This window comes from Hemiscyllium ocellatum, chromosome 5 (assembly GCF_020745735.1).
Source record: "Hemiscyllium ocellatum isolate sHemOce1 chromosome 5, sHemOce1.pat.X.cur, whole genome shotgun sequence".
Classification (NCBI taxonomy): domain Eukaryota; kingdom Metazoa; phylum Chordata; class Chondrichthyes; order Orectolobiformes; family Hemiscylliidae; genus Hemiscyllium; species Hemiscyllium ocellatum.
Window position 1 is genome coordinate 142408561 of NC_083405.1, and position 23773 is coordinate 142432333.

The following is a 23773-nucleotide window of genomic DNA, read 5'->3' on the forward strand; positions in this document are numbered from 1 at the left end:
GTAACCTGCCTCTGACTCAGTCAGTCGTGATAGCACACACGATTCTGTCGCGGCTCAGTGAATCGGAAAGTGGCTGAAACTCACAGTCCTTTGCCTCGTTTTTCCGGTCAGTCACATACGTACCTATCGATTCCGCCTGCCCTTGCACTCTGATGAAAAGCATGTGCCTTAAATACGTCCCGATTATTTTTGTCCTAGCTCACAGTGTTCTCGAAATCTCTCTTTCAAGTCATCAAAATCAAAACGACTGAACCCCTAGATAGCTTCATCCCCAGCAGCATGCAGCAACGTAGCACAGTTGACCTTCTCTTGTTTTTCTGAAATGTCGCTCGCGAGTAGGAAAAGCTGGTGGGCAGCTACGGTTGCTGCAACTCCCAAATTCTGACACCATGTGGTGTGATCGGGGTCCGGCGTTGGCGGGACGGTGCAGCACGCAGCAGGGGTGAGGGGATGACATTGAGAGCAAGTGTCAAGGTGCGCAAGAGACAGAGACGGCGAGAGAAGGATAGGGAGCGGGAGCTGAACAGCTACCTTAGAACAGACGAGTTTGAATCGACTCACGCCCGGCTGGATGCGAGGTGTGAGAAATGAAGCACCGAAAGCCTGTGCTATAAACATGAAGCTGTTTTTAGATTTATAGATGAGGGGTGCACCGTTCCCGGAGGTACTGCAATACCAGGTCGATGCGTGGAGTGGACGGAGCAAGCCCCTATTCCATCTCCCTGCTCCAAAAATCAATTTAATATATGGTCCCCAGATAAGGGACGTATCAGATATTAAACTGATAAGAACAGATTTTTTTTTTTTTTTTTTTTTTTTTATTTCAAAATATACTTTATTCGTAAATATTCATAAATAATTTGATACACTGTACATTGGGTAATGCCATACATATGTTCACATTAACATACACAGTTTAGAATTTTCCTTTTTATATGCAAGTCTGTGCATTTCTCACTCCTATGCCCTTATATTGGGCTGAGGCGTCAGCAGAGCCCAAATGACTGCATGGGCCCCCTGATCTTCTTTAGACAGGCAGATGTTAAACGGTGGTCTTTCCCCACCGCGCCTTGGCGGCAGCTGCCCCAAGCTTCAGCGCGTCCCTCAACACGTAGTCTTGGACCTTGGAATGTGCCAGTCTGCAACACTCAGTCGGGGTCAACTCCTTCAGCTGGAAGATCAACAGGTTTCGGACCACCCAGAGAGCGTCCTTCACCGAGTTGATGATCCTCCAGGCGCAGTTGATATTCGTCTCGGTGTGCGTCCCGGGGAACAGGCCGTAGAGCACGGAGTCCCGTGTCACGGCGCTGCTCGGGACGAACCTCGACAAATACCACTGCATTCCTCTCCAGACTTCCTCTGCATAGGCACATTCCAGAAGGAGGTGTGTGACAGTCTCGTCCCCCCCGCAGCCACTTCGAGGGCAGCGTGCGGTGCGGCAGAGAGTCCGGGCGTGCATAAACGATCTCACGGGTAGAGCCCTTCTCACCACCAGCCAAGCCATGTCTTGGTGCTTGTTAGAAAGTTCTGGCGATGAGGCATTCTGCCAAATTGCTTTGACAGTCTGCTCAGGGAACCACTCAACAGGATCCGCCCTCTCCTTTTCCCGAAGGGTCTCAAGGACACTACGTGCTGACCACTTCCTGATGGACTTGTGGTCAAAGGTGTTTTTCTTCAGAAATTTCTCCACGAAGGACAGGTGGTACGGAACGGTCCAACTACTCGGAGCGTTCCGCGGCAGCGAGGCCAGGCCCATCCTTCGCAACACCGGGGACAGGTAGAACCTCAGTACGTAGTGACACTTGGTGTTTGCGTACCGGGGATCCACGCACAGCTTGATGCAGCCACACACAAAGGTGGCCATCAGGGCGAGGGTGGCATTGGGCGTGTTTTTTCCCCCATTGCACCGGTCTTTGTACATGGTGTCTCTTCTGACCCGGTCCATCTTTGATCTCCACATGAAGTGGAAGATGGCCCGGGTACAGATACTACACTTGATCTTAGCCAAAAGGCCGAGAAGCGATAACTACAATACCGCGGACTGCCTCAAGTCCCATTTGTCCTCCATGTTTTCAATCAGCTTGATTCTGTTCAAAGACTTGTAGATCACTGCTGACAGTTTCCCTGTCGCCGTAGTCCTCCCAGGATTTCTAACTAGAGCAGCAGATCCGTTTACAGCAGTTGCTTTTTTTCCCCTGTCAGTGAAGCACTGCCTCATGGTCATGTAGAGATTGTCAGTATCTCACCAATCAGGTGGGTCAGGGCTAAGCTGACGTGACTTGAGGAGGTGGTAACCAACTGCAGAACTGCACGCATTGAATGAGACATTCAGCCTGTCATGTCTGCATCAGCTCTCTGCACGAGCAACTTCCCCAGTCCCACTCGCCCTCTCTTCAGATAAGTATCCGACCCTCCGACCAAAGTCACCATTGAATCTGCCTCCAGCACCCTCTCTCTCAGGCAGTGCACTGCATATTCTAACCACTCGCTGAAGATGCTTGGGCCTAGGACACTAGCTCGATGAAATGTGACAGGCAGAGAAGAGAGCAGTAGATTCAGCCGAGCCCTCCATGTCTTTGATGTGTGTGCGTGTGTGTGTGTGGATGTGCCTGCAGTTAGAACATAGAACAGTACAGCACAGTACAGGCCCTTCGGCCCACCATGTTGTAGGGGGAGGGGAAGGGGAACATTACACAAACGGTCGCGGGATTCTTGCGGTATACTTAAGGCTAAGATTTTAACGAATATAGAGGTTTTTGTTTAAGAAATAGTTTTAAACTAAGAAATAACTTTGAAGTGTTGTGGCTGACCACAAAAGAAGCAGTAGGGGCATCTCACAATAAGCTTATAGTATGATAAGGGGAACTGGCTAAAATAACAGACAGGCTGTAACAGACAAGGACAAGGACAGCAGGGTAGTCAGATCAGGAAAATTAGAGAAAAACAAGTCAGGTAAATCGGCTTATGATAGGATGGGAAAAGGGAGGCGTGATTCCGCAACTTGCAAACTGAATAAGAATGCTTACATGCTTTGTTTTGGCGCGCTTTTGCTAGCCTGATTGCTTGAGCGAAACGCCCGTTCTTGCAAGGCCGTAAAGAATAAAATGCTCTTGTTTCCAAGACTTTGCCTCAGGCTGTTACCAATGTGAAAAGTCCCTGCCTCCCCACAAGGCAAATGATTGGAGCAGGTTCGAATTCTGACCGAAAAATCTCACTGCCAGGAAATCTCGGCTCACCTTTACAAACAGAAACTCTTACAGACTAACCCATCTTGTCTTGGAAAATGTGAACTCCCATCCCCCAACCCACCTCGTGCAAATGAACAGCACGACCAGGGATGTGAAGATCAATTTACAGCAAATCAGCCTTTATTGGTTCGGCTCCCGCTCCAAACATTCCAATTCAGTCTGCTTCCTTAGAATTGCAAATCAAGATTCAAGAGTGCTAATTGCAGCGCTAACAGCAAGCTAATGGTTTGATAGCAGCCGTGCAATCAAAAAGCAAGGTCTAAAATGCAAAATAAAGCAAAACACCCAGTAAGCAAAACCTCAGCTTCTGTGGAGAGAAAGCAGAATTAACGCTTCGAGTCCAGTGACCCTTCTCCCGAAGGTTGCAGCGAGTTCTGTTTTCGTCTAGACATTACAACCTGCAGCACCACGCGTGGAGTCAGTGATCAACTGCACCTTCACTCTATCGGTAACCACTGAGCACCTACATCGATGCATGCATCAGGACGAGACGGAACCTGAACCAAACGGACGGAGGCTCCGAAGCTCTCTCCCACCCTCTCACCTTCAATGCCCACTTGGATCCATCCGGCTGCTCCGCATCAGGAAGCATCAGTAGCGCGGCCTCAATCAACAGATGGGAATCAGAAAGCTTCCCCACACAGTCACACAGTACAGAAGAGGCCTTCTGGCCCTCCGAGTCCGCACTGACAAAGCTACTCTAAGTCTGCTCTAGTCCCACTTTCCAGCACTTGGTCCGTAGCCAGGAAAAGTTATGACATTTCCAGTGCTCATCCAAGTAGTTTTTCAAGGTTTTGAGGTTCCCCGCCTCGCTACCCTCCCAAGCAGTGCATTCCAGACCGCCGCCACCCTCTGGGAAACAACTGCTTTCTCAACCCCGATTCTCCTGCCCTCTCCCCACGACCCTTGATCCCCTTATAATCAAGAGCCTCTCTATCTCTGTGAAGCGCTTCTGTGAAGCACTACTATTATAGGACAAGCCAAACAGAGAACAGCCAGGGAATTCCTAGAGGCATGGCACTCATCCACAGATTCATTCAATAATGAATCCACATCGACCTGGACCCAATATACCGGCCACTGCAGCGGACACTGTGTGGGCGGCACGGTTGCACCGTGGTTAGCACTGCTGCCTCACAACGCCAGAGACCCGGGTTCAATTCCCAACTCAGGCGACAGACTGTGTGGAGTTTGCACATTCTCCCCGTGTCTGCGTGGGTTTCCTCCGGGTACTCCGGTTTCCTCCCACAGTCCAAAGATGTGCGGGTCAGGTGAATTGGCCATGCTAAATTGCCCGTGGTGTTGCGCTTCGGCGGGTCGGTGTGGACTTGTTGGGCCGAAGGGCCTGTTTCCACATTGTAAGTAAGCTAATCTAATCAAACAACTGGAACTGATAACCGGAAGCGGCAGGTACAAATCACTACAAACGCCGGAGGAAACATCACAGAAGCGCTTCACAGGAGGCTCCCAAGCACTGACGATGTCACCTAGCTCGGCACAAACACAAATTCCCAGCTCGGCGAACAGAACCACAACAACGAGCACCCGAGCTACAAATCTTCTCCCAAACTTTGAACCTCTCCATCTCTGTCTTAAATGCAACCTCATCTCGGCCTGAAGGGGCGACCCTTCACCCTGAGGCTGTACTTCCAGGTCCTCGTCTCGCCTACTAGTGGGACCATCTTCTTCACAACCACTCTGACCAGGCCCCCCAGTAGCTTGTAAGCTTCGGTCAGATCCCGCCTTACCTTTCGAAACACCATCGGGCACAGACCCAGAGACCTCATGTGACAAACCCAGGGGAAACCTTCTCTAGACTCCGTCCCAACACCAGCGCATCCCTTCCTTCGGTACACGGCACAAAACTGCTCCCAATATTCCACCTGTGGTCAGACCAGAGCCTGACGCGGCCTCGGCAGCACGTCCCCGCTCCTGTTTCCTCGCCCGCTTGAAATGAATGCCGACACCGCATTTGCCTTCCGAACCATCGGATGGACCTGCATGTTAATCTTGAAACAACCTGGAACTAGGACTCCCAAGACCCTCTGCGCTGCAGATTTGCAAAGCCTTTCCCTCGTTCAGAAAATCGTCTACCCGATTGTTCTTGCTACCAAAGTGCAATTACGCACACTTGGTCACTTCTTTTCCCCACTCGCCCAACGTGTCCACGCTCTTCTGCAGCCTGCCCATTTCCTCAAAACTACCTGTCCCTCTAGCTATCTTTGTGCCATCTGCAAACTCAGCAAAAGTGCCCTCCGTGGCCCCCATTATCGTGGACACCCCAATAAGGTCCCTGTCACAGCCCCGTCTACAAGGTATTTGCGGAAATTCACCACAGTTGTACACGTGGCCGGAGACTTTGGCACCGTCGGATCGATGACACAGGGCCCAGCGAGCCTGTGCCGATTCCTACTCCTTGTTTGGGCGTGCTACCTGTTGCCCAGACGCGGTTTCAGTCCCGCCGTTCCGCCTCCCGTTCACGTGTCCAACAAGGTGAGCCTGAAACGTTCCTAACGTGCCTGCTTCCAGCGCTTCGACTGGCAACGCGTTCCAGACACCCACCATCCCCTATGTGAAAACCTTTCTCCGCACTTCTCCCTTCTCACTTTCCCCCTCTCACCGTGAACCTGTACCCACTGACTCGCCACCCTTCCGATGCCTCTCAGTATGCTGTCGACCCCTATCGGGTCGCCCCTCAGCTTCCGCCTTTGCAGTGACAACAATCCCAAGTTTATTCAACCTCTCCTCACAACAGAAGCACTCCAGGGCAGGCAAGGTCCTGGTAAACCTTCTCTGCACCCTCTCCAAAGCATCCACGTCCTTCTGGCAGTGAGTGTGCCGAACAGCACTGCGCGCGGTATCCCGATTGTAGCCTAACTGGAGTTTTGTACAGCTGTTTATACAGATCATTTATTTACACGTCACAAACAACAAAGGTCCTAGCACTGTGCCCTGCGGGATACCACTAGTTACTGATCCCCTTTCCGAAAAATGCGCTTCCACCGCTACTCTCTGTCTTCTGTGACCGAGCTGGCTTTGTATCCAGCTAGCCGGCTCACCTCAGATCCCGCGAGACTCTACCTTTTGTAGCAGCCTGCCGCAAGATGTGAAGCGATCCAGAAGAGATTACTGACGCAAAGGTGACTACACTTAAATGAAAGTGCTGGGAATGGCAACCGTGATGGAACTCGCAGCCAAGGAAGGTCAACACCTCACAAAATGGTGGCTGAGAGTTCACAAAATGGTGGCCCAGGGACAAGCACCAACGCAGACACAAAACTGCCACTGCTGTGGAAACACATGTCAGGCAGCAGCAAATTGCTGGTAGAAAGAAGCTGTGTGCAGAAACTGCAGCATTAAAAAAGAATATACTAAGTGGGTGCGCTCGGGGGTGAAAGTACCAATAACCTGCAGCGAAAGTACAGGAAGAAATCCTAAATGGTACAAAAAGGGCAAGAAGACAAAAGCCCTGACGCACAAACCAATGAGGTGTTGTGGTTACAGATACTGGCGATACCTGCCGACGCCCCGGTCGCTCCCTTACTGAACGGCAAACCGGTAAGAATGGAGGTGGACACCGGTTTCGTTGATACGGCTGAGTCACGTTGCGCTGCAACCTTCAGAAACTGCGCGAGGAACACACACAGGTGAAGTGGTGCTTTCACAGTGGGTACGTTCAGTTATACGGTGAGTCTGAAGACACAGCCTGCGCGTCATCAAAGGAAATCTTACAGCTTTATGGGCAAGAATGTAGTTGGACAGAATCAAACTCAACTGAGTGTCAAAATTCTGAGTGACCGATCAAGAATTCTAAAGAAGCACGCTATTGTTTTCAATGGGGTGGACAGGCAGGACGCCTGGAGCCTTTGATAAGCTGTTGGAGAAAATGCAGAGGCATGGAATTGAGGGTGATTTAGCAGTTTGGCTTAGAAACTGGCTTTCTGAAAGGAGGCAGCGAGTGGTGGTTGATGGAAAATATTCAGCCTGGAGTCCGGTTACTAGTGGTGTGCCACAAGGGTCTGTTTTGGGACCACTGCTGTTTGTCATTTTTATAAATGACTTAGACGCAGGCATAACATAGGTGGATGGATTAGTAAATTTGCAGACGACGCTAAAGTCGGTGGAGTAGTGGTCAGTGTGGAAGAATGTTACAGGTTGCAGGGGGACTTGGACAAACTGCAGAATCGGGCTGAGAGGTGGCAAATGGAGTTCAATGCAGCTAAATGTGAGGTGATGCACTTTGGGAAGAATAACTGGAAGGCAGAGTACTGGGTCGATGGAAAGATTATTGATAGTGTGGATGTGCAGAGGGATCTTGGAGTCCCATGTACATAGATCCCTGAAAGTTGCCACCCCCAGGTGGATAGTGCTGTTAAGAAGGCTGTTGGGTTTCATTCGTAGAGGGATTGAGTTCCGGAGCCGCAATATCATGCTGCAACAGTTCACCTGCTGGTGTGTGCTAGGCGGTTTCCTTTCCCTTTGCTCAACGACCTATTTGCTGAACTAGCCGGAGGTCAGCTTTTCAGTAAAATTGAGCCCGGTAAACCCTACCTCCAGATGAGTGTAGATCCTGAGTTGAAATGAATGAGACACAATCTTATTGAAACATATTGGATTCTTACGTGGCTCGACAGGGTAAATGCTGAGAGGACATTTTCCCTCATGGGAGTGTCTAGAACTGAACAGAATAAAGAGGCACCAATTTAAGAGTGAGATCAGGAGAAACGTCTTCTCTCAGAGGGTTGTGAGTCTTTGGAATTTGTTGTCACAGACAGCTGGCCCACGCTGCTTGTGTGAGACTGACTTAGAATGCTGCCAGTTCTGGCTGAGGCAGCAAAGTAGTGCAAAAGAAGGCAAGGGGGTGTTGTGCCAGTCCCTGCGTACACAGCCCAGGTGCCGGATAATCTGCAGTGCTCCTACCTGCCTTATTATCTTTCCAGGCCAGTTCCGGTCAGCAAACATTGGTTTGTTTGTTCTACGTTTTCTCACGTGCTGTTGTCGAGTTAGTGCTGTCTCTTTGCTTTTCCCAGTGAGAATTGACTCTCTGAGTAACCTGCCTCTGACTCAGTCAGTCGTGATAGCACACACGATTCTGTCGCGGCTCAGTGAATCGGAAAGTGGCTGAAACTCACAGTCCTTTGCCTCGTTTTTCCGGTCAGTCACATACGTACCTATCGATTCCGCCTGCCCTTGCACTCTGATGAAAAGCATGTGCCTTAAATACGTCCCGATTATTTTTGTCCTAGCTCACAGTGTTCTCGAAATCTCTCTTTCAAGTCATCAAAATCAAAACGACTGAACCCCTAGATAGCTTCATCCCCAGCAGCATGCAGCAACGTAGCACAGTTGACCTTCTCTTGTTTTTCTGAAATGTCGCTCGCGAGTAGGAAAAGCTGGTGGGCAGCTACGGTTGCTGCAACTCCCAAATTCTGACACCATGTGGTGTGATCGGGGTCCGGCGTTGGCGGGACGGTGCAGCACGCAGCAGGGGTGAGGGGATGACATTGAGAGCAAGTGTCAAGGTGCGCAAGAGACAGAGACGGCGAGAGAAGGATAGGGAGCGGGAGCTGAACAGCTACCTTAGAACAGACGAGTTTGAATCGACTCACGCCCGGCTGGATGCGAGGTGTGAGAAATGAAGCACCGAAAGCCTGTGCTATAAACATGAAGCTGTTTTTAGATTTATAGATGAGGGGTGCACCGTTCCCGGAGGTACTGCAATACCAGGTCGATGCGTGGAGTGGACGGAGCAAGCCCCTATTCCATCTCCCTGCTCCAAAAATCAATTTAATATATGGTCCCCAGATAAGGGACGTATCAGATATTAAACTGATAAGAACAGATACTACACTTGATCTTAGCCAAAAGGCCGAGAAGCGATAACTACAATACCGCGGACTGCCTCAAGTCCCATTTGTCCTCCATGTTTTCAATCAGCTTGATTCTGTTCAAAGACTTGTAGATCACTGCTGACAGTTTCCCTGTCGCCGTAGTCCTCCCAGGATTTCTAACTAGAGCAGCAGATCCATTTACAGCAGTTGCTTTTTTTCCCCTGTCAGTGAAGCACTGCCTCATGGTCATGTAGAGATTGTCAGTATCTCACCAATCAGGTGGGTCAGGGCTAAGCTGACGTGACTTGAGGAGGTGGTAACCAACTGCAGAACTGCACGCATTGAATGAGACATTCAGCCTGTCATGTCTGCATCAGCTCTCTGCACGAGCAACTTCCCCAGTCCCACTCGCCCTCTCTTCAGATAAGTATCCGACCCTCCGACCAAAGTCACCATTGAATCTGCCTCCAGCACCCTCTCTCTCAGGCAGTGCACTGCATATTCTAACCACTCGCTGAAGATGCTTGGGCCTAGGACACTAGCTCGATGAAATGTGACAGGCAGAGAAGAGAGCAGTAGATTCAGCCGAGCCCTCCATGTCTTTGATGTGTGTGCGTGTGTGTGTGTGGATGTGCCTGCAGTTAGAACATAGAACAGTACAGCACAGTACAGGCCCTTCGGCCCACCATGTTGTAGGGGGAGGGGAAGGGGAACATTACACAAACGGTCGCGGGATTCTTGCGGTATACTTAAGGCTAAGATTTTAACGAATATAGAGGTTTTTGTTTAAGAAATAGTTTTAAACTAAGAAATAACTTTGAAGTGTTGTGGCTGACCACAAAAGAAGCAGTAGGGGCATCTCACAATAAGCTTATAGTATGATAAGGGGAACTGGCTAAAATAACAGACAGGCTGTAACAGACAAGGACAAGGACAGCAGGGTAGTCAGATCAGGAAAATTAGAGAAAAACAAGTCAGGTAAATCGGCTTATGATAGGATGGGAAAAGGGAGGCGTGATTCCGCAACTTGCAAACTGAATAAGAATGCTTACATGCTTTGTTTTGGCGCGCTTTTGCTAGCCTGATTGCTTGAGCGAAACGCCCGTTCTTGCAAGGCCGTAAAGAATAAAATGCTCTTGTTTCCAAGACTTTGCCTCAGGCTGTTACCAATGTGAAAAGTCCCTGCCTCCCCACAAGGCAAATGATTGGAGCAGGTTCGAATTCTGACCGAAAAATCTCACTGCCAGGAAATCTCGGCTCACCTTTACAAACAGAAACTCTTACAGACTAACCCATCTTGTCTTGGAAAATGTGAACTCCCATCCCCCAACCCACCTCGTGCAAATGAACAGCACGACCAGGGATGTGAAGATCAATTTACAGCAAATCAGCCTTTATTGGTTCGGCTCCCGCTCCAAACATTCCAATTCAGTCTGCTTCCTTAGAATTGCAAATCAAGATTCAAGAGTGCTAATTGCAGCGCTAACAGCAAGCTAATGGTTTGATAGCAGCCGTGCAATCAAAAAGCAAGGTCTAAAATGCAAAATAAAGCAAAACACCCAGTAAGCAAAACCTCAGCTTCTGTGGAGAGAAAGCAGAATTAACGCTTCGAGTCCAGTGACCCTTCTCCCGAAGGTTGCAGCGAGTTCTGTTTTCGTCTAGACATTACAACCTGCAGCACCACGCGTGGAGTCAGTGATCAACTGCACCTTCACTCTATCGGTAACCACTGAGCACCTACATCGATGCATGCATCAGGACGAGACGGAACCTGAACCAAACGGACGGAGGCTCCGAAGCTCTCTCCCACCCTCTCACCTTCAATGCCCACTTGGATCCATCCGGCTGCTCCGCATCAGGAAGCATCAGTAGCGCGGCCTCAATCAACAGATGGGAATCAGAAAGCTTCCCCACACAGTCACACAGTACAGAAGAGGCCTTCTGGCCCTCCGAGTCCGCACTGACAAAGCTACTCTAAGTCTGCTCTAGTCCCACTTTCCAGCACTTGGTCCGTAGCCAGGAAAAGTTATGACATTTCCAGTGCTCATCCAAGTAGTTTTTCAAGGTTTTGAGGTTCCCCGCCTCGCTACCCTCCCAAGCAGTGCATTCCAGACCGCCGCCACCCTCTGGGAAACAACTGCTTTCTCAACCCCGATTCTCCTGCCCTCTCCCCACGACCCTTGATCCCCTTACAATCAAGAGCCTCTCTATCTCTGTGAAGCGCTTCTGTGAAGCACTACTATTATAGGACAAGCCAAACAGAGAACAGCCAGGGAATTCCTAGAGGCATGGCACTCATCCACAGATTCATTCAATAATGAATCCACATCGACCTGGACCCAATATACCGGCCACTGCAGCGGACACTGTGTGGGCGGCACGGTTGCACCGTGGTTAGCACTGCTGCCTCACAACGCCAGAGACCCGGGTTCAATTCCCAACTCAGGCGACAGACTGTGTGGAGTTTGCACATTCTCCCCGTGTCTGCGTGGGTTTCCTCCGGGTACTCCGGTTTCCTCCCACAGTCCAAAGATGTGCGGGTCAGGTGAATTGGCCATGCTAAATTGCCCGTGGTGTTGCGCTTCGGCGGGTCGGTGTGGACTTGTTGGGCCGAAGGGCCTGTTTCCACATTGTAAGTAAGCTAATCTAATCAAACAACTGGAACTGATAACCGGAAGCGGCAGGTACAAATCACTACAAACGCCGGAGGAAACATCACAGAAGCGCTTCACAGGAGGCTCCCAAGCACTGACGATGTCACCTAGCTCGGCACAAACACAAATTCCCAGCTCGGCGAACAGAACCACAACAACGAGCACCCGAGCTACAAATCTTCTCCCAAACTTTGAACCTCTCCATCTCTGTCTTAAATGCAACCTCATCTCGGCCTGAAGGGGCGACCCTTCACCCTGAGGCTGTACTTCCAGGTCCTCGTCTCGCCTACTAGTGGGACCATCTTCTTCACAACCACTCTGACCAGGCCCCCCAGTAGCTTGTAAGCTTCGGTCAGATCCCGCCTTACCTTTCGAAACACCATCGGGCACAGACCCAGAGACCTCATGTGACAAACCCAGGGGAAACCTTCTCTAGACTCCGTCCCAACACCAGCGCATCCCTTCCTTCGGTACACGGCACAAAACTGCTCCCAATATTCCACCTGTGGTCAGACCAGAGCCTGACGCGGCCTCGGCAGCACGTCCCCGCTCCTGTTTCCTCGCCCGCTTGAAATGAATGCCGACACCGCATTTGCCTTCCGAACCATCGGATGGACCTGCATGTTAATCTTGAAACAACCTGGAACTAGGACTCCCAAGACCCTCTGCGCTGCAGATTTGCAAAGCCTTTCCCTCGTTCAGAAAATCGTCTACCCGATTGTTCTTGCTACCAAAGTGCAATTACGCACACTTGGTCACTTCTTTTCCCCACTCGCCCAACGTGTCCACGCTCTTCTGCAGCCTGCCCATTTCCTCAAAACTACCTGTCCCTCTAGCTATCTTTGTGCCATCTGCAAACTCAGCAAAAGTGCCCTCCGTGGCCCCCATTATCGTGGACACCCCAATAAGGTCCCTGTCACAGCCCCGTCTACAAGGTATTTGCGGAAATTCACCACAGTTGTACACGTGGCCGGAGACTTTGGCACCGTCGGATCGATGACACAGGGCCCAGCGAGCCTGTGCCGATTCCTACTCCTTGTTTGGGCGTGCTACCTGTTGCCCAGACGCGGTTTCAGTCCCGCCGTTCCGCCTCCCGTTCACGTGTCCAACAAGGTGAGCCTGAAACGTTCCTAACGTGCCTGCTTCCAGCGCTTCGACTGGCAACGCGTTCCAGACACCCACCATCCCCTATGTGAAAACCTTTCTCCGCACTTCTCCCTTCTCACTTTCCCCCTCTCACCGTGAACCTGTACCCACTGACTCGCCACCCTTCCGATGCCTCTCAGTATGCTGTCGACCCCTATCGGGTCGCCCCTCAGCTTCCGCCTTTGCAGTGACAACAATCCCAAGTTTATTCAACCTCTCCTCACAACAGAAGCACTCCAGGGCAGGCAAGGTCCTGGTAAACCTTCTCTGCACCCTCTCCAAAGCATCCACGTCCTTCTGGCAGTGAGTGTGCCGAACAGCACTGCGCGCGGTATCCCGATTGTAGCCTAACTGGAGTTTTGTACAGCTGTTTATACAGATCATTTATTTACACGTCACAAACGTTTTTTTTTCTCTCCCCTTATTTAAACGCGGGCTCCGAGTTGTAGGCCTCAGTCTCTCGGAAGACTTCGCGACGGCTGGTGGGTAAGTTTGGTCGTTTATTTAATAGTTAAAAGTTTAAAGTTTTCCTTCAAAAAAGCGGTAGCAGACCCGGAAGGCGCGCTAGGTTACCTGGGTAAGGTTTTTTTTTTCTCTCCCCTTATTTAAACGCGTAGGCGAGTCACCCGAGGCACTACACGAGTAGTGCCTCCCACCCTTCCACCTCCTCTAACCTAATAATAAGACCAATTGTGACTAGCGGGTAAGTGCTGCATTTTCCTTGTTTGTTTCTTTAGGTTTAGTTGGTTTTTGTTTTTTTTTAAGGAAAGCTTACTTTTAGAGGGATGGCAGTGCAGAGAGGGCAATGTTCCTCTTGCAACATGTATGAGGTGAGGGAAGCCATCAGCGTCCCTGCTGAGTACACTTGCAAGAAGTGCACCCATCTCCAGCTCCTCCAAACCCGTGTTAGGGAACTGGAGCTGGAGTTGGATGAACTGCGGATCATTCGGGAGGCAGAGGAGGTCATAGATCGGAGCTATAGGCAAGTAGTTACTCCGAAAGTTCAAGATAGATGGGTGACAGTGAGGGGGAGTGGGAGGAGGAAGCCAGTGCAGGGACCCCCTGCGGTCATTCCCCTCAAGAACAAGTATACCGTTTTGGATACTTGTGGGGGGGATGACTTACCAGGGCAAGCAACGAGGTTCAGGCCTCTGGCACGGAGCCTGGCCCCGTTGCTCAGAAGGGAAGGGTGGAGAAAGGTAGAGCGATTGTTCTTGGGGACTCGATAGTGAGGGGTACAGACAGACGGTTTTGTGGGGGCGACAGGGACTCACGTTTGGTATGTTGCCTCCCAGGTGCAAGGGTACGTGATGTCGCTGATCGTGTTTTCCGGGTCCTTAAGGGGGAGGGGGAGCAGCCCCAGATCGTGGTCCACGTTGGCACCAACGATATAGGTAGGAAGAAGGGTGAGGATGTAAGGCAGGCTTTCAGGGAGCTAGGTTGGAAGCTCAGAGTTAGAACAAACAGAGTTGTAGTCTCTGGTTTGTTACCCGTGCCACGTGATAGAGAGTCGAGGAACAGGGAGAGAGAGCAGTTAAATGCGTGGCTACAGGGATGGTGCAGGAGGGAGGGATTCCGGTTTCTGGATAACTGGGGTCCTTTCTGGGGAAGGTGGGACCTCTATAAAAAGGATGGTCTACACTTGAACCTGAGGGGCACCAGTATCCTTGGGGGGAGGTTTGCTAGTGCTCTTTGGGAGGGTTTAAACTAACTCCGCGGGGGCATGGGAACCAGGACTGTAGCTTTAGGGTACAGGACCTTGAGTGTAGGGAGGTTAGGAATAATGCAGCGATCTCTAAGGAGGGTGACTGTAACCAGAAAGGTGGATTGAAGTGTGTATACTTCAATGCCAGAAGTATAAGGAATAAGGTAGGTGAACTTGCAGCGTGGGTTGGTACCTGGGACTTCGATGTTGTGGCCATTACAGAGACGTGGGTAGAACAGGGACAAGAATGGCTGTTGCACGTTCCAGGGTTCAAATGTTTTAGTAGGATCAGACATGGGGGTAAAAAAGGGGGAGGCGTGGCATTACTTGTCAAAGACAGTATCACAGCAGTGGAATGGACGATGGAAGAGGACTTGCCATCTGAGGTAGTTTGGGCTGAGGTTAGAAATAGGAAAGGTGAGGTCACCCTGTTAGGTGTTTTCTACAGGCCTCCTAATAGTCCTAGAGAAGTAGAGGATAATATTGCGAGGATGATTCAGGAAAAGAGTGAAGGTAGCAGGGTGGTTGTTATGGGGGACTTTAACTTCCCAGATATTGACTGGGAGAGCTATAGCTCGAGTTCATTAGATGGGTCGGTGTTTGTACAATGTGTGCAGGAGGGTTTCCTGACACAATATGTCGACAGGCCAACAAGAGGGGAGGCTATATTGGATTTGGTTCTAGGTAATGAACCAGGCCAGGTGTTGGACTTGGAGGTAGGTGAGCACTTCGGGGACAGTGACCACAACTCGGTGACTTTTACTTTAGTGATGGAGAGGGATAATCGTGTGCCGCAGGGCAAGAGCTATAGCTGGGGGCAGGGAAATTATGATGCAGTGAGGCATGACTTAGGATGTGTGGATTGGAAAAACAGGCTTCAAGAGAAGAACACTAATGAGATGTGGGGAGTGTTCAAGGAGCAGCTACTGCGTGTCCTCGATAGGTATGTACCAGTCAGGCATGGTGTAAAGGGCCTTGTGAGGCAGCCGTGGTTTAGTAAGGAATTGGAGTCCCTTGTGAAAGGGAAGAAGGCGGCATATGTAAAGATGAGGCGTGAAGGTTCAGTAGGGGCGATTGAGAGTTATAAGGTAGCCAGGAAGGAGCTAAAGAGGGAGTTAAGAAAAGCGAGAAGGGGACATGAAAAGTCTTTAGCTGGTAGGATTAGGGAAAACCCAAAGGCTTTCTATAGGTATGTCAAGAATAAAAGGATGACTAGGGTAGGTATCGGTCCAGTCAAGGATAGTAGTGGGAAGTTGTGTGTGGAGGCGGAGGAGATTGGAGAGACATTAAATCAGTACTTTTCATCAGTATTCACTCAGGAACAGGACACTGTTGCTGATGTGAATATGGAATCACAAATAATTAGAATGGATGCCCTGGAAATATGCAGGGAAGAGGTTTTGGGAATATTGGAAAGGATGAATATAGATAAGTCTCCTGGGCCTGATGGCATTTACCCCAGGATCCTATGGGAAGCTAGGGAGGAGATAGCAGAGCCATTGGCCTGGATTTTTATGTCATCGTTGTCAACAGGAATAGTACCAGAGGACTGGAGGATAGCGAATGTGGTCCCATTGTTCAAGAAAGGGAGTAGGGATAGCCCTAGCAACTATAGGCCAGTGAGTCTGACTTCAGTGGTGGGCAAAGTCTTGGAGAGAATGGTAAGGGATAAGATTTATGAACATCTGGGTAGGAATAACGTGATCAGGGATAGCCAGCATGGTTTTGTGAAGGGCAGGTCGTGCCTCACAAACCTTATTGAGTTCTTTGAGAAGGTGACCAAGGAAGTGGATGAGGGTAAAGCAGTAGATGTTGTGTATATGGATTTTAGTAAGGCGTTCGATAAGGTTCCCCATGGTAGGCTAATGCTAAAACTTCGGAGGTATGGCATTGAGGATACATTAGAGGTTTGGATTAGGAATTGGCTGGCTGGAAGGAGACAGAGGGTAGTAGTTGATGGATTATGTTCATCTTGGAGCGCAGTTACTAGCGGTGTACCACAAGGATCTGTTTTGGGACCATTGCTTTTTGTTATCTTTATAAATGATCTAGAGGAAGGACTTGAAAGCTGGGTAAGCAAGTTTGCGGATGACACAAAAGTCGGTGGAGTTGTGGATAGTGAGGAAGGAAGTGGTAGGTTACAGCGGGATATAGATAAGTTGCAGAGCTGGGCGGAAATGTGGCAAATGGAATTCAATGTAGCTAAGTGCGAAGTCGTTCACTTTGGTAGGAATAACAAGATGATGGATTACTGGGCTAATGGTAGGCTACTTGGTAGTGTGGATGAGCAGAGGGATCTTGGTGTCCATGTACACAGATCTCTGAAAGTTGCCACCCAGGTAAATAGTGCTGTGAGGAAGGCATATGGTGTACTGGGCTTTATTGGCAGAGGAATTGAGTTCCGGAGTCCTGAGGTCATGTTGCAGTTGTATAAGACTCTGGTGCGGCCTCATCTGGAGTATTGTGTGCAGTTCTGGTCGCCATACTATAGGAAGGATGTGGAAGCTTTAGAACGAGTGCAGAGGAGGTTTACCAGGATGTTGCCTGGAATGGTAGGAAAATCTTATGAGGAAAGGCTGAGGCACTTGGGGCTGTTCTCATTGGAGAAGAGAAGGTTTAGGGGAGATCTGATAGAAGTGTATAAGATGATTAGGGGTTTAGATAGGGTAGATACTAAGAACCTTTTACCGCTAATGGAGTCAGGTGTTACTAGGGGACATAGCTTTAAATTAAGGGGTGGTAGGTATAGGACAGATGTTAGGGGTAGATTCTTCACACAGCGGGTTGTGAGTTCATGGAATGCCCTGCCCGTATCAGTGGTGAACTCTCCTTCTTTATGGTCATTTAAGCGGGCATTGGATAGGCATTTGGAAGTTATTGGGCTAGTATAGGTTAGGTAGGATTCGGTCGGCGCAACATCGAGGGCCGAAGGGCCTGTACTGCGCTGTATCCTTCTATGTTCTATGTAACAACAAAGGTCCTAGCACTGTGCCCTGCGGGATACCACTAGTTACTGATCCCCTTTCCGAAAAATGCGCTTCCACCGCTACTCTCTGTCTTCTGTGACCGAGCTGGCTTTGTATCCAGCTAGCCGGCTCACCTCAGATCCCGCGAGACTCTACCTTTTGTAGCAGCCTGCCGCAAGATGTGAAGCGATCCAGAAGAGATTACTGACGCAAAGGTGACTACACTTAAATGAAAGTGCTGGGAATGGCAACCGTGATGGAACTCGCAGCCAAGGAAGGTCAACACCTCACAAAATGGTGGCTGAGAGTTCACAAAATGGTGGCCCAGGGACAAGCACCAACGCAGACACAAAACTGCCACTGCTGTGGAAACACATGTCAGGCAGCAGCAAATTGCTGGTAGAAAGAAGCTGTGTGCAGAAACTGCAGCATTAAAAAAGAATATACTAAGTGGGTGCGCTCGGGGGTGAAAGTACCAATAACCTGCAGCGAAAGTACAGGAAGAAATCCTAAATGGTACAAAAAGGGCAAGAAGACAAAAGCCCTGACGCACAAACCAATGAGGTGTTGTGGTTACAGATACTGGCGATACCTGCCGACGCCCCGGTCGCTCCCTTACTGAACGGCAAACCGGTAAGAATGGAGGTGGACACCGGTTTCGTTGATACGGCTGAGTCACGTTGCGCTGCAACCTTCAGAAACTGCGCGAGGAACACACACAGGTGAAGTGGTGCTTTCACAGTGGGTACGTTCAGTTATACGGTGAGTCTGAAGACACAGCCTGCGCGTCATCAAAGGAAATCTTACAGCTTTATGGGCAAGAATGTAGTTGGACAGAATCAAACTCAACTGAGTGTCAAAATTCTGAGTGACCGATCAAGAATTCTAAAGAAGCACGCTATTGTTTTCAATGGGGTGGACAGGCAGGACGCCTGGAGCCTTTGATAAGCTGTTGGAGAAAATGCAGAGGCATGGAATTGAGGGTGATTTAGCAGTTTGGCTTAGAAACTGGCTTTCTGAAAGGAGGCAGCGAGTGGTGGTTGATGGAAAATATTCAGCCTGGAGTCCGGTTACTAGTGGTGTGCCACAAGGGTCTGTTTTGGGACCACTGCTGTTTGTCATTTTTATAAATGACTTAGACGCAGGCATAACATAGGTGGATGGATTAGTAAATTTGCAGACGACGCTAAAGTCGGTGGAGTAGTGGTCAGTGTGGAAGAATGTTACAGGTTGCAGGGGGACTTGGACAAACTGCAGAATCGGGCTGAGAGGTGGCAAATGGAGTTCAATGCAGCTAAATGTGAGGTGATGCACTTTGGGAAGAATAACTGGAAGGCAGAGTACTGGGTCGATGGAAAGATTATTGATAGTGTGGATGTGCAGAGGGATCTTGGAGTCCCATGTACATAGATCCCTGAAAGTTGCCACCCCCAGGTGGATAGTGCTGTTAAGAAGGCTGTTGGGTTTCATTCGTAGAGGGATTGAGTTCCGGAGCCGCAATATCATGCTGCAACAGTTCACCTGCTGGTGTGTGCTAGGCGGTTTCCTTTCCCTTTGCTCAACGACCTATTTGCTGAACTAGCCGGAGGTCAGCTTTTCAGTAAAATTGAGCCCGGTAAACCCTACCTCCAGATGAGTGTAGATCCTGAGTTGAAATGAATGAGACACAATCTTATTGAAACATATTGGATTCTTACGTGGCTCGACAGGGTAAATGCTGAGAGGACATTTTCCCTCATGGGAGTGTCTAGAACTGAACAGAATAAAGAGGCACCAATTTAAGAGTGAGATCAGGAGAAACGTCTTCTCTCAGAGGGTTGTGAGTCTTTGGAATTTGTTGTCACAGACAGCTGGCCCACGCTGCTTGTGTGAGACTGACTTAGAATGCTGCCAGTTCTGGCTGAGGCAGCAAAGTAGTGCAAAAGAAGGCAAGGGGGTGTTGTGCCAGTCCCTGCGTACACAGCCCAGGTGCCGGATAATCTGCAGTGCTCCTACCTGCCTTATTATCTTTCCAGGCCAGTTCCGGTCAGCAAACATTGGTTTGTTTGTTCTACGTTTTCTCACGTGCTGTTGTCGAGTTAGTGCTGTCTCTTTGCTTTTCCCAGTGAGAATTGACTCTCTGAGTAACCTGCCTCTGACTCAGTCAGTCGTGATAGCACACACGATTCTGTCGCGGCTCAGTGAATCGGAAAGTGGCTGAAACTCACAGTCCTTTGCCTCGTTTTTCCGGTCAGTCACATACGTACCTATCGATTCCGCCTGCCCTTGCACTCTGATGAAAAGCATGTGCCTTAAATACGTCCCGATTATTTTTGTCCTAGCTCACAGTGTTCTCGAAATCTCTCTTTCAAGTCATCAAAATCAAAACGACTGAACCCCTAGATAGCTTCATCCCCAGCAGCATGCAGCAACGTAGCACAGTTGACCTTCTCTTGTTTTTCTGAAATGTCGCTCGCGAGTAGGAAAAGCTGGTGGGCAGCTACGGTTGCTGCAACTCCCAAATTCTGACACCATGTGGTGTGATCGGGGTCCGGCGTTGGCGGGACGGTGCAGCACGCAGCAGGGGTGAGGGGATGACATTGAGAGCAAGTGTCAAGGTGCGCAAGAGACAGAGACGGCGAGAGAAGGATAGGGAGCGGGAGCTGAACAGCTACCTTAGAACAGACGAGTTTGAATCGACTCACGCCCGGCTGGATGCGAGGTGTGAGAAATGAAGCACCGAAAGCCTGTGCTATAAACATGAAGCTGTTTTTAGATTTATAGATGAGGGGTGCACCGTTCCCGGAGGTACTGCAATACCAGGTCGATGCGTGGAGTGGACGGAGCAAGCCCCTATTCCATCTCCCTGCTCCAAAAATCAATTTAATATATGGTCCCCAGATAAGGGACGTATCAGATATTAAACTGATAAGAACAGATACTACACTTGATCTTAGCCAAAAGGCCGAGAAGCGATAACTACAATACCGCGGACTGCCTCAAGTCCCATTTGTCCTCCATGTTTTCAATCAGCTTGATTCTGTTCAAAGACTTGTAGATCACTGCTGACAGTTTCCCTGTCGCCGTAGTCCTCCCAGGATTTCTAACTAGAGCAGCAGATCCGTTTACAGCAGTTGCTTTTTTTCCCCTGTCAGTGAAGCACTGCCTCATGGTCATGTAGAGATTGTCAGTATCTCACCAATCAGGTGGGTCAGGGCTAAGCTGACGTGACTTGAGGAGGTGGTAACCAACTGCAGAACTGCACGCATTGAATGAGACATTCAGCCTGTCATGTCTGCATCAGCTCTCTGCACGAGCAACTTCCCCAGTCCCACTCGCCCTCTCTTCAGATAAGTATCCGACCCTCCGACCAAAGTCACCATTGAATCTGCCTCCAGCACCCTCTCTCTCAGGCAGTGCACTGCATATTCTAACCACTCGCTGAAGATGCTTGGGCCTAGGACACTAGCTCGATGAAATGTGACAGGCAGAGAAGAGAGCAGTAGATTCAGCCGAGCCCTCCATGTCTTTGATGTGTGTGCGTGTGTGTGTGTGGATGTGCCTGCAGTTAGAACATAGAACAGTACAGCACAGTACAGGCCCTTCGGCCCACCATGTTGTAGGGGGAGGGGAAGGGGAACATTACACAAACGGTCGCGGGATTCTTGCGGTATACTTAAGGCTAAGATTTTAACGAATATAGAGGTTTTTGTTTAAGAAATAGTTTTAAACTAAGAAATAACTTTGAAGTGTTGTGGCTGACCACAAAAGAAGCAGTAGGGGCATCTCACAATAAGCTTATAGTATGATAAGGGGAACTGGCTAAAATAACAGACAGGCTGTAACAGACAAGGACAAGGACAGCAGGGTAGTCAGATCAGGAAAATTAGAGAAAAACAAGTCAGGTAAATCGGCTTATGATAGGATGGGAAAAGGGAGGCGTGATTCCGCAACTTGCAAACTGAATAAGAATGCTTACATGCTTTGTTTTGGCGCGCTTTTGCTAGCCTGATTGCTTGAGCGAAACGCCCGTTCTTGCAAGGCCGTAAAGAATAAAATGCTCTTGTTTCCAAGACTTTGCCTCAGGCTGTTACCAATGTGAAAAGTCCCTGCCTCCCCACAAGGCAAATGATTGGAGCAGGTTCGAATTCTGACCGAAAAATCTCACTGCCAGGAAATCTCGGCTCACCTTTACAAACAGAAACTCTTACAGACTAACCCATCTTGTCTTGGAAAATGTGAACTCCCATCCCCCAACCCACCTCGTGCAAATGAACAGCACGACCAGGGATGTGAAGATCAATTTACAGCAAATCAGCCTTTATTGGTTCGGCTCCCGCTCCAAACATTCCAATTCAGTCTGCTTCCTTAGAATTGCAAATCAAGATTCAAGAGTGCTAATTGCAGCGCTAACAGCAAGCTAATGGTTTGATAGCAGCCGTGCAATCAAAAAGCAAGGTCTAAAATGCAAAATAAAGCAAAACACCCAGTAAGCAAAACCTCAGCTTCTGTGGAGAGAAAGCAGAATTAACGCTTCGAGTCCAGTGACCCTTCTCCCGAAGGTTGCAGCGAGTTCTGTTTTCGTCTAGACATTACAACCTGCAGCACCACGCGTGGAGTCAGTGATCAACTGCACCTTCACTCTATCGGTAACCACTGAGCACCTACATCGATGCATGCATCAGGACGAGACGGAACCTGAACCAAACGGACGGAGGCTCCGAAGCTCTCTCCCACCCTCTCACCTTCAATGCCCACTTGGATCCATCCGGCTGCTCCGCATCAGGAAGCATCAGTAGCGCGGCCTCAATCAACAGATGGGAATCAGAAAGCTTCCCCACACAGTCACACAGTACAGAAGAGGCCTTCTGGCCCTCCGAGTCCGCACTGACAAAGCTACTCTAAGTCTGCTCTAGTCCCACTTTCCAGCACTTGGTCCGTAGCCAGGAAAAGTTATGACATTTCCAGTGCTCATCCAAGTAGTTTTTCAAGGTTTTGAGGTTCCCCGCCTCGCTACCCTCCCAAGCAGTGCATTCCAGACCGCCGCCACCCTCTGGGAAACAACTGCTTTCTCAACCCCGATTCTCCTGCCCTCTCCCCACGACCCTTGATCCCCTTATAATCAAGAGCCTCTCTATCTCTGTGAAGCGCTTCTGTGAAGCACTACTATTATAGGACAAGCCAAACAGAGAACAGCCAGGGAATTCCTAGAGGCATGGCACTCATCCACAGATTCATTCAATAATGAATCCACATCGACCTGGACCCAATATACCGGCCACTGCAGCGGACACTGTGTGGGCGGCACGGTTGCACCGTGGTTAGCACTGCTGCCTCACAACGCCAGAGACCCGGGTTCAATTCCCAACTCAGGCGACAGACTGTGTGGAGTTTGCACATTCTCCCCGTGTCTGCGTGGGTTTCCTCCGGGTACTCCGGTTTCCTCCCACAGTCCAAAGATGTGCGGGTCAGGTGAATTGGCCATGCTAAATTGCCCGTGGTGTTGCGCTTCGGCGGGTCGGTGTGGACTTGTTGGGCCGAAGGGCCTGTTTCCACATTGTAAGTAAGCTAATCTAATCAAACAACTGGAACTGATAACCGGAAGCGGCAGGTACAAATCACTACAAACGCCGGAGGAAACATCACAGAAGCGCTTCACAGGAGGCTCCCAAGCACTGACGATGTCACCTAGCTCGGCACAAACACAAATTCCCAGCTCGGCGAACAGAACCACAACAACGAGCACCCGAGCTACAAATCTTCTCCCAAACTTTGAACCTCTCCATCTCTGTCTTAAATGCAACCTCATCTCGGCCTGAAGGGGCGACCCTTCACCCTGAGGCTGTACTTCCAGGTCCTCGTCTCGCCTACTAGTGGGACCATCTTCTTCACAACCACTCTGACCAGGCCCCCCAGTAGCTTGTAAGCTTCGGTCAGATCCCGCCTTACCTTTCGAAACACCATCGGGCACAGACCCAGAGACCTCATGTGACAAACCCAGGGGAAACCTTCTCTAGACTCCGTCCCAACACCAGCGCATCCCTTCCTTCGGTACACGGCACAAAACTGCTCCCAATATTCCACCTGTGGTCAGACCAGAGCCTGACGCGGCCTCGGCAGCACGTCCCCGCTCCTGTTTCCTCGCCCGCTTGAAATGAATGCCGACACCGCATTTGCCTTCCGAACCATCGGATGGACCTGCATGTTAATCTTGAAACAACCTGGAACTAGGACTCCCAAGACC

General features: G+C 49.9%; 3 non-coding genes and 1 pseudogene across 3 annotated transcripts; all 4 read right to left on the reverse strand.

Annotated features, from left to right (window-relative positions):
• Window positions 1–642: 642 nt before the first annotated feature.
• LOC132816297 (U2 spliceosomal RNA) lies at window positions 643–832 on the reverse strand. Its single transcript, XR_009644786.1, has one exon. It is a non-coding gene; the product is annotated as a U2 spliceosomal RNA (small nuclear RNA).
• Window positions 833–1919: 1087 nt separating this feature from the next.
• Window positions 1920–2024, reverse strand: LOC132816301 (U2 spliceosomal RNA; annotated as a pseudogene).
• Window positions 2025–8938: 6914 nt separating this feature from the next.
• Window positions 8939–9129, reverse strand: LOC132816280 (U2 spliceosomal RNA). The gene has a single exon (XR_009644773.1). It is a non-coding gene; the product is annotated as a U2 spliceosomal RNA (small nuclear RNA).
• An 11186-nt stretch (window positions 9130–20315) lies between these two features.
• On the reverse strand, window positions 20316–20506 carry LOC132816282 (U2 spliceosomal RNA). Its single transcript, XR_009644775.1, has one exon. It is a non-coding gene; the product is annotated as a U2 spliceosomal RNA (small nuclear RNA).
• Between the last annotated feature and the right edge of the window lie 3267 nt (window positions 20507–23773).